This window comes from Bufo gargarizans, chromosome 6 (assembly GCF_014858855.1).
Source record: "Bufo gargarizans isolate SCDJY-AF-19 chromosome 6, ASM1485885v1, whole genome shotgun sequence".
Taxonomy (NCBI): domain Eukaryota; kingdom Metazoa; phylum Chordata; class Amphibia; order Anura; family Bufonidae; genus Bufo; species Bufo gargarizans.
In genome coordinates this window covers 383,336,095-383,347,548 of record NC_058085.1, presented here as the reverse complement: position 1 = coordinate 383,347,548, position 11,454 = coordinate 383,336,095, and the positions used below count along the sequence as shown (strand labels likewise).

The 11,454-nt window shown below is 42.7% G+C and overlaps 1 long non-coding RNA gene across 1 annotated transcript; it reads left to right on the top strand.

The window, feature by feature from the left end:
• Positions 1–982: 982 nt before the first annotated feature.
• LOC122940247 lies at positions 983–9,785 on the top strand. The gene is made up of 3 exons (XR_006390256.1): positions 983–1,111; positions 9,469–9,581; positions 9,711–9,785. It is a non-coding gene; the product is annotated as an uncharacterized LOC122940247 (long non-coding RNA).
• The last annotated feature ends 1,669 nt before the right edge of the window (positions 9,786–11,454 follow it).

The window sequence follows — 11,454 nt, the reverse complement described above, 5'->3', positions numbered from 1 at the left end:
GGACGCCTTCCTGGAAATTTGTGATTATTACCGCCCTCATAGGGGCCAATATTGTTTTCATCCGCATTATTGGAGCACTTTGTAAGTACGATAAGGCAGCGTCATACAATGTCAGATTATATTCCTGATTGTACCACATGAAAGCCCATCGTTCTCTTCTAGATCACAATCTGGAAACTAAAGATACTGAGCTGTCAAGAATTAAGAAAGAGATTTGTGTGAATTCAGGAAAATCTAGAGGTAAGTATATTGATGCTCAAAAATAAATTGTTACTCTTCAAATGCAAGTAATATATATTCTGCACAGAATTTCCCTTTTTTAGGAATGCAGATTGTGCTCCAGATTTGCCTTTTGAAGGGACAACATTTACCACTATATGTTAGGCCGGGTCCACATCACCGTTATGGATTCCGTTATTGTTTTCCGTTATAACATGGTTATAATGGAAAATAACGGAATCTATAAGACGGAAATGAAAACGGAAGCCTTTTAGAGGCATTCCGTTTTGCTTTCCATCATAATAGAAGTCTTTGGGCAATCATAACGGATCTGTCTCGTTTCCATTATGCAGGACTGGACTCCTGAAGAATGGAAACCAGGACGGATCCGTTATGCTGCCCATAGACTTGTATTATAAAGGATCAAAACGGAATGCCTCTTAAAGGCTTCTGTTTTCATTTCCGTCTTATAGATTCCGTTATTTTCCGTTATAACCATGTTATAACGGAAAACAATAACGGAACCCATGATGTGAACAAGCCCTTAGCTTTATAGTTCTCACAAAATGTATACTTGAAAATCAGATATATCCATGAAAGAAAAAAAAAAGATTTGGGAACATCCCCATTGACTTGTAAGGGTCGTGGTGCTATCTGTTGTAAACGCTGAAGATAAATATGTTTGAATGAATGAGGCCTAAGAAATAAAATTCTGTACTTTTTCACTCTTGTGTTTTTAGGATGTGCTCTTTGCCCTTATAATTGGCTTCTACATGGAGACGACTGTTATTACTACTCAGAAGATGTAAGAGACAGAACATGGGACCAGAGCCGGGATCAGTGTGAGAAGATGGGAGCTGATCTACTGGTCATAAAGAACCAGGAACAGCAGGTATGGCGTCTATGTCTATGAGCAGGGTTCCCAACCAGTGGCTAGAGAGCCAGGTGGTCGTTATGACCTTTAAAGGGTTTCTGTCACCTGGGTATTAAGCTGGCTGACATTAGTGATGTACTAATGTCAGCTGAACATAACTATATTAGTGCCATCTCACTGCCTGCCGCCGTTATTGAGAAAAATGAACTTTTATAATGTGCTTATTAGCCTCTAGGAGCTGGGGGGGGGCGTTGCCCCTGCTCCTAGAGGCTCCGTTCTCCCACCTGCGACCACCACCTGCTACACTAGATTGACAGGGCCAGGCAGCGTTGGTCTACTACCTCCGCCCCTTCTGCAGTGTAAATCTCGCGCCATTCAGTATTCGGCGCAGGCACAGTGAGGAATTCACTCAGCCATTCACTCACTGCGCCTGTGCCGTACACTGAACGGGACGGCGCAGGCGCAAGATTTACACTGCAGACAGGGCCAGAGTTAGGAGAGCAACGCTTCCTGCCCCAGTCAATCTAATATAGCAGGTCGTGGCCACAGGTGAGGGAACGGAGCCTCTAGGAGCAGGAGCAACGCCCCCCCCCCCCCACTCCTAGAGGCTAATTAGCACATTAAAAAAGTTCATTTTTCTAAATAACGGCGGCAGGCAGTGAGATGGCACTAATATAGTCTTGTTCAGCTGACATTAGCACATCACTAATACCAATTTTTCAGGTGACAGAAACCCTTTAAGTTGGGTGGCTTCTTATAGCAGCCCTGATTTATGACTATACAGTATGCCACAGATCCAATACCACATCTATATAGACATGATTACACACAGAGGCCATGCCCTCTACAAATGTGATGGTTTGATCGCAGAGTGTCAAATTTTGCAATTAAATATTTATAACATGCCAAACAAGTCTCCTGGCTCCTCATCCCCAAGTGTCCAAGATTCCCTCACAGCGCAGGCATAGATTATAATACTTCTGTCCGGCATAACCCCAGTGCCGATCTGTAGGGACTGGAAAGGGAAGGAGCATGTGGGCCATTGCTCATTGGTTAAGGAGGTAAGAAAAACATATCTGCTTTCTTCCAAAAATGGGGCCACATCTGTGGCATCTGGTATTGCATCTCACCTTTATTACAAATTTGCATGAATATCACTCTGTAGGTACATAGTAACATAGTAACATAGTACATGAGGCCGAAAAAAGACATTTGTCCATCCAGTTCGGCCTGTTATCCTGCAAGTTGATCCAGAGGAAGGCAAAAAAAAACTGTGAGGTAGAAGCCAATTTTCCCCACTTTAGGGGAATAAAAAATTCCTTCTTGACTCCAATCAGGCATCAGAATAACTCCCTGGATCAACGACCCCTCTCTAGTAGCTATAGCCTGTAATATTATTACACTCCAGAAATACATCCAGGCCCCTCTTGAATTCCGTTATTGTACTCACCATCACCACCTCCTCAGGCAGAGAGTTCCATAGTCTCACTGCTCTTACCGTAAAGAATCCTCTTCTATGTTTGTGTACAAACCTTCTTTCCTCCTGACGCAGAGGACGTCCCCTCGTCACAGTCACAGTCCTGGGGATAAATAGATGAAGGGAGAGATCTCTGTACTGACCCCTGATATATTTATACATAGTAATTAGATCTCCTCTCAGTCGTCTTTTTTCTAAAGTGAATAACCCTAATTTTGATAATCTTTCAGGGTACTGTAGTTGCCCCATTCCAGTTATTACTTTAGTTGCTCTCCACTGGACCCTCTCCAGCTCTGCTATGTCTGCCTTGTTCACAGGAGCCCAGAACTGTACACAGTACTCCATGTGTGGTCTGACTAGTGATTTGTAAAGTGTTAGGACTATGTTCTCATCACGGGCATCTATGCCCCTTCTAATGCAACCCATTATCTTGTTGGCCTTGGCAGAAGCTGCCTGACACTGGTTTTTACAGCTTAGTTTGCTGTTTATTAAAATTCCTAGATCCTTTTCCATGTCAGTGTTGCCGAGTGTTTTACCATTTAGTATGTACGGGTGACTTGCATTATTCCTTCCCATGTGAATAACTTTACATTTGTCAGTGTTAAACCTCATCTGCCACTTATCTGCCCAAGCTTCCAATCTATCCAGATCCATCTGTAGCAGTATATTGTCCTCATCAGTGTAAATTACTTTACACAGTTTAGTGTCATCTGCGAAAATTGATACTTTACTATGCAAGCCTTCTACAAGATCATTAATATTGAAGAGAATAGGGCCCAGTACTGACCCCTGAGGTACCCCACTAGTGACAGTGACCCAATCTGAGTATTTACCATTAATAACCACCCACTGTTTTCTATCACTCAGCCAGTTACCCACATACAGACGTTTTCTCCCAGTCCAAGCATTCTCATTTTATATACTAACCTTTTATGTGGTACAGTGTCAAATGCTTTGGAGAAGTCCAGGTACACGACATCCATTGATTCGCCGCTGTCAAGTCTAGAACTTACCTCCTCATAGAAACTGATTAAATTAGTTTGTCATGACCGATCCCTCACGAAGCCATGCTGATATGGCGTTCTTTGCTTATTTCCGTTGAGATGCTCTAACATAGCATCTCTTAGAAAACCTTTAAACAGTTTACCCACAACAGATATTAAACTTACCGGCCTATAGTTTCCGGGCTCTGTTTTTGGACCCTTTTGGAATATTGGCACCATATTTGCCATGCGCCAATCCTGTGGGACATTCCCTGTCAGTATAGAGTCTGCAAATATCCGAAATAAGGGTCTGGCTATGACATTACTTAATTCCCTTAGGATACCGGGGTGTATGCCATCCGGTCCTGGCGATTTGTCTATTTAAATTTTTTTAAGATGCGCTGTACTTCTTCCTGGGTCAGACGGGACACTTTTAATGGGGAATTTACTTTTACATTCTGCATTTCATCTGTTTATTTTCCTCAGTGATTACATTGGAGAAAAAAATATTTAACAGCTTTGCTTTCTCCTCATCGCTCTCTGCGACTTCCCCCTCATTACTCTTTAAAGGGCCGACACCTTCAGATTTATACTTTTTAGCATTTATATAATTGAAGAACATTTTAGGGTTAGTTTTACTCTCTTTGGCAATTAATCTCTCGGTCTCTAGTTTGGCGGCTTTTATTTGTTTTTTACATGTTCTATTTTTTTCCTTATAGTTTTTCAGTGCTTCCGTGCTACCCTCCTGTTTTAGTGATTTATATGCTTTCTTTTTGTCATGTATTGCTTTCTTTACAGTTCTATTTATCCGCATTGGATTCTTTTTGTTCCTTAACCTTTTATTCCCATAAGGTATGTTCCTCTCACAATTAGATTTTAGGATGTTTTTAAAGATATCCCATTTTGTGGCTGTATTTTTATTTTTGAGGACTCTGTCCCAGTTAATTCTTAGTTGGCTAAATTTAGCTTTTTTGAAGTTTGGTATTTTTGTTCCTCCCTGTAGAAACGCTCTTTTGAATGATAATTGGAAGGTTATTACTTTATGGTCACTATTTCCCAGGTGTCCCCCAACCCGCACGTCTGTAGTTCTGTCAGGCCTATTGGTTAGTACTAAGTCCAGTATGGCCGTCCCTCTAGTCGGGTCCTGAACCGGTTGGGAGAGGTAATTGTCTTTCGTTATTGCCTGTTTACTTTATGAGATATACACGTTTCAGTTTCCCAGTCTATATCTGGGTAGTTGAAGTCCCCCATAATAACCACCTCATTATGATCTGATGCTTCATCTATCTCGTTTAGTAGTAGATTTTCTGTGGACTCTGGTATATTAGGTGGTTTATAGTAAACTCCTATTAGTAATTTATTATTGTTTTTAGCTCCATGTATCTCTACCCACAGTGACTCCACATGTTCATGTCCCTCACTTATATCTTCACGGAGTGTGGGCTTTAGACCGGACTTTACATAAAGGCAGACCCCTCCCCCTCTCCGGTTTTGACAATCCTTTCTAAACAGACTGTAACCTTGTACAATAACCGCCCAGTCATAGCTATCATCCAGCCATGTCTCAGTTATTCCCACTGCATCCAGCGCAACACACCTGAGAGGCAGCATTAAAGATTAAGACCGCTGAAGAAGGCCCTGACAGGCCGAAACGTCCGGTCATCATTCTGATTTATACATAGCTGTGAAATTGCACTGGAACCTGATCATGTGATGATACAAAATTAAAATTTTAATAAGCAAAGAGAAAAAAACTGTGTGCTGCAATTTTCTGTCATCAGTTATTCCCACTATGTCATAGTTCTCCTCACACATCACTAATTCCAGCTCCCCAGTTTTATTAGTCAGGTCTCTGGCATTAGTATACATACATTTGAGAGGTTTATGTATATTTTTTACCCTACACCTTTCCTTCTGAACTGTTCTAGTCCCTTCTTCCATTACTCCCTCTGTCCCACTACCTTGTCCCCGGTCTCTATCTGCACTATCTTCCCATTCTATAACATAATTACCCTCCCCCCCAGTCCCTAATTTAAACACTCCTCCAACCTTCTGGCCATCTTTCCCCCAGCACAGCTGCCCCTTCCCCATTGAGGTGCAGCCCGTCCCTATGATAGAGCCTGTAGCCGATAGAGAAGTCGGCCCAGTTCTCCAGGAACCCAAACCCCTCCTTCCTACACCAGTTCTTGAGCCACTTGTTAATTTCCCTAATCTCCCGCTGCCTTTCTTGTGTGGCTCGTGGTACAGGTAGTATTTTGGAAAACACTACCTTTGAAGTCCTTGCCCTAAGCTTTTTACCTAAATCCCTGAAATCATTTTTAAGGACTCTCCACCTACCCCTAACTTTGTCATTGGTTCTGATATGGACCATGACCGCTGGATCTGCTCCAGCCCCTCCCAGTAATCTGTCAACCCGATCCGCGATGTGTCGAACTATAGCGCCAGGAAGACAGCACACTGTTCGGCGATCAAGGTCTTTGTGACAGATCGCCCTATCTGTTCCCCTAATAATTGAGTCTCCCACTACCAGCACCTGTCTGGCCTGCCCTGCTCTCCTGGTCCCCTGCTTACTGGAGCTGACATTCCCCTGACTGGCAGAGGAAGGGTCCGGCTGCAGCAGTGCCGTCCCCGGACTGACATCCCCCTCATCTGCCAAACGTGCAAACTTGTTGGGGTGTGTCAGATCAGGGCTAGCCTCCCTGGCACTCTTCCCTCTATCCCGCTTTCTAACTGTTACCCAGCTAGCAATCCTCAGCCTCCTCTCTGTCACCCTCCCCCTCATCTACCCCAAAGAGTGCTTGCTCGGTGAGAAGCAAACTCTTTTGCAAATTATCAATGCCTCTCAGTGTTGCAACTTGCCCGTTTAGAGACTTGATTTGCGATTCCAAACAGGTAATTTGCTCACATCTTGAACAAAGATATGCACCCTCCAACCGCTGTTCCAGGACTGCATACATCATGCAAGATGTGCACTGGACTGCGTTGTCAATGGTGCAACATATACTAAATGGGGATTACACCAGCAAAGCAAAAAATACAATATAATGTAGTACTAAGAAACTGGCTAATTACAGTCCCCCACTGAAGTCCCTGAAACTAAAGTCACTTAATCTTAAGACACTTAGACAACCACACACTTAATTAACTACGTGTCGCGGTCAAACCCGCGTTATATATCTGCTTATATTAATATAAATGAAGCTCACTACACAAGCCTGTTTTTTTTTCCCTCTGGATTCAAAAAATACATTATAGTCTACACCTGTGACGGCTGACCTCTGGCACTCCAGCGGTAGTAAAATTACAACTCCCAAGATGCACACTTGCCAGGCTGTTCTCAGAACTCTATAGAAATGAATGGAGCATGCTGGGAGTGGTAGTTTCACCACAGCTGGAGTGCCGGAGGTCAGCCATCACTGGTCTATACTATACAAACTCTGCTGTGATTGGCAGAGAAGCAAAGAAGGGAAGGGTAAGGTCATGCTCCTCTGTTCCTCCTGTCATCATGGTGGTCTGCTACAGTCTTCCGCCTCCTCAAAGTATTCTTTCCCTGGTTCCATGTATCTGGCACAGCTAATGGAGTATCTGTGGATGTCACCGAGGATCTGTGGTTATCGCTATTACTGTAGGTGCCTCTGTGTTGGGCGTCTTGTTACTGTTATGGGGGTACAATGCCACTCCAGAGAATTTACAAGATCAGCGTATACTCTGCCAAAAGGATCCCTATCCTAATCTCGTCTACCGCCTCTCCGTATAGTCTCAGCACCCGATTACAGAGACGTTTAGAGATACAGAGAGATACTGTAGACAGAGTTTTGATAAACTGTCCTCCAATGCAGACCCCCATGTCCTCACTTTAAGATATTATTTCTTAGTTTAAAGGGGTTCTCCAGGACAGGATAGATTTATGGGAGTCTGAATCCCTCGACCCCCACCAATCCGTGAACGGTTATGCCCCTTCCTAGGCCAGTGATGTCACATTCATCGGTCACATGACCCAGAGGCAGCTGAGTCCCATTCAAGTGAATGGGGCTGAGGTGTAATGCCAGGAACAGCCAGTATACAATGTACAGCGCTGTGCTTGGTCACCGGAGCGCTGCAGCCTCTTCATACAGCTGATCGGCGGGGGGACTGGGAGTCAGACTCCTACCGAACTGATTTTGATGATCTATCCTGAGGATGGGCCATCAATATAAAAATCCTTGATAACCACATTAATAAAAGAGTGGGACGTTGTAGAGTGTGAGGAGCATGGGTAGGTGGGAGCCCCACTAATACAACCATCTAGCTGTAACCCTCTGGACTGCCCTTCTCTTCATCAGTTGCTTAGTAGTGATGAGCGGCAGGTGCCATATTCGATTTCGACGAAATTTGCGAATATTCAATAGAATATTCGTTTTATATTCGTCGAAATCGAATATTCGTAATTATTCTTGTTATCGCGATTAATATGCGATTTAAATAATCGCGTATTGCGATTGTAACTTAAAGGCTACTCTCCTATTGAAATAGCATTGCGATTAATTCAAGTTATAATAATCAAATTTCGATTTTAACTTAGCACTGCTATATTCCATATTCGTTAATTCTAGCCTAATATGGAATATAGCAGTGCTAAGCTGAAATCACAATTCATTATTATAACTTGAATTAATCGAATTGCGATTTCAACTTGGACCTGGTTTACTATGGTTGGTTTCAATGGCTTGGTAGAATTAGCGAATATGACGAATGTATTCTACATCTTTGTTTTAGCTACCTATTCATCAACTTCGCTAATTCTAGCAATCATATAGGAAAGTTTACTATAGAGACAGCTAAGTTTAATTCGCTATGCGATTATATGACTGCTTTAAAAAAAAAAATATATAGAATAATTATAATACCTGAAAATTATTATAATTATTCTATTTATAAAAAAAAAGCTAAGTAATATAATCGCATAGTGAATTAAACTTAGCTGTCTCTATAGTAAACTTTCCTATATGATTGCTAGAATTAGCGAAGTTGACGAATATGGAGCTAAAACGAAGATGGAGAATACTTCGTTATCTTCGTTTTGTGGAATATGACGAATACATTCGTCATATTCGCTAATTCTATCAAGCCAACCATAGTAAACCAGGTCCAAGTTGAAATCGCAATTCGATTAATTCAAGTTATAATAATCGAATTTCGATTTTAACTTAGCACTGCTATATTCCATATTAGGCTAGAATTAACGAATAGGGAATATAGCAGTGCTAAGTTAAAAATCGAAATTCGATTATTATAACTTGAAATAATCGAATTGCGATTTCAACGTAATTCTCAAATTCGACAGTACATTCTAGTATATGGAGACGTTCCCATGGTGATGGGGACGCTCCATGAGCACGGAAGTCGGCAGAAGCGGCAACGGGCACTGACTGGAGCAGCCAGGAAGCCAGGAATCCAAAGGACAGGTAAGAACAACTTTAGGGAAGTGGGAAAGAAAAAAATATAACAATAAAAAAAAAAAAAAAAAAAAAGAATATTCGAAATATCGAATTTACATCACTATATTCAAAATATTTGCGAATTAGCGAAGTGCCGATATTCGCGTAAAAAATTTGATATTCTAATATTCGCGCTCAACACTATTGCTTAGAATAAAATGAAATTGTTATAGAAAGGCATAAAACGTCCTATAACCAGGTGTTCATTTAATGCCATATTTTGCACATAAAAAAATTATAATTACAACTGATAGCAAATTAAAAACCCAATTAAAACCAAGTGTAAAATAGGTGAACCAGGTACAAAATCCAAAATTGGAGGAACAAAAGCCAGAAAATGAGGACATTTACTCATCTGTCCTGTATAGATCCCGACGTTTCATAGTGACATCGTATTATTCAGCGTCTAATATGATGATTGTTCCTCATTTATTACAGGAGTTTATACGGAGAGATCTCAGACAGCGGATAGAGGACACATACTGGATAGGACTTCACCGTGATGGAGACGGCTGGAGATGGGTGGATGGAGAACATTATAACAGCAGCTTGTGAGTGACCTCCTGACACTAGCACACACTGGTCATTACTGGGAATATAGATAATCACCGGGGTCTGGACTTCTCTTATAATTACTGATTTCTCATCATTTCTCCTTGTTTTATTCTCTTGTTGCTCAGGATCCAGATAAAGACACAACCATCAGGACGCTGTGTATCAATGACTAAATCTGGTTACTATCAGGAGGACTGCAGTACCAACCACTCATGGATCTGTCTGAAGAAAGCCGTGAGGATCTGACGTCAGTATTACCACGTGTTAGGACTCATTCACACGATCGTTTGAAGCCCGTGCCCATGCTGTGAACCACAAATTGCGGTTCACAATGCACGGGCACCGACCATGGCCCAGCCGCATGGGGATCGTTGACCCATTCACTTGAATGGGTCCGCGATCCCTCCGTTCCGCAAAAAGATAGAGCATTCTATCTTTTTTTGCGGTGCAGAGGCACGGAACGGAACCCCAGAAAGCACTCTGTAGTGCTTCTATAGTGTTCCGTTCCACATCTCCGGATTTGCGGACCCACTGAAGTGAATGGGTCCGCATCCGTGATGTGGAATGCACACGGAATGGTGCCCGTGTATTGTGGATCCACAAATGCGGTCCACAATACAGCAACGGGCAGCACACCTATACTGTGCTGGGGATATATAACTGCTGGTCTAATAGAAGGTCATGTCCACAGCCTCTCGTAGTCTTTATTTTGGACCATGAAAGAGATGGAACTTCTCAAGAGCTGAGCAGAACTGTTTAGAAAAAAATGAATTATCAAATGAATACAGAGAAAATGTAAAATAATGAGCACAATGATATCTCCCTGCCCTGTGTCCGCTGCAGAGGAGATCACAGAAATGTCTCCCTTACCTACAAAGCCCTATTCCTATTGGCTGCCCTGCGGTGAGAAGAGGATCACTGTGCAGAGACCTGGCTGTGGGGAGAGTGACGGACTGAGCATGTGTGACCACCAGCCCTCAGCTCAGCAGATGGTCGTGCACATGGCTATACACTTTAAACAACAGGTGGCGCCACACTATGTAAAAATAAATGTTACTTCACTGGACATCTGGACAACCTGTAAATGGAAAATTTGTATCATTTTTATGACATACAATGAATATGACATGTAATGGCTGGACAACCCTTTAAAGGAGGTAGCAATTTTATGTTTTCATATAACAGTATACTGTACAGTCAGGGGCGGATTGGCCATTTCCTGGTGGGCTGATGTCCAGGGGGCAGCCTGAGCCCTCCTCATAGCCGGCCCATGGAAGTTTATGGGGATGTATTTAGTGCTGCTGGCAGTATTTTGTGATGGACTGCGGTATTTGGCTATGTTGAGGCGGTATAATGTGCCGCAATATGGTATTGCTGGCCCTGCCTTCCATCATATTGGACCCAACTACCTGCTCACTGAGAAGGCCGCACATGCTCAGTTTCATCCTTCAACTGCCTCCTAAGCTGTGATAAGGAGAGCGAAAAAACGCCCCCCTGAGCTGCAGCGGAAAAGACACGCCCCCTGAGCTGCAGCGGAAAAGACACGCCCCCTGAGATGCAGCAGAAAAGACACGCCCCCTGAGCTGTCAGTTTGATATAAATCTAGCAGAGCAATGAATGCGGAGATCTCTGGATCCATGTGAGGTCCAGGGCTGGTTCTAGCTTTTTTTTTTTTTGAAAGAGATTGTCCTGTACAATGAGGTCTGATTTTCATTTTTACATTAGTCATAAGGATAATCCTTTTAAATAGAAACTCATGTCTTTCTGTAGTAGTCAGCGCAGAGAGATACAATCGGTAGATAGGTAATCCATTGTCAGCTTACTGTTGCTGTAAGAGGAAGATGGTATCAGCAAGGTCATCCTCATGAT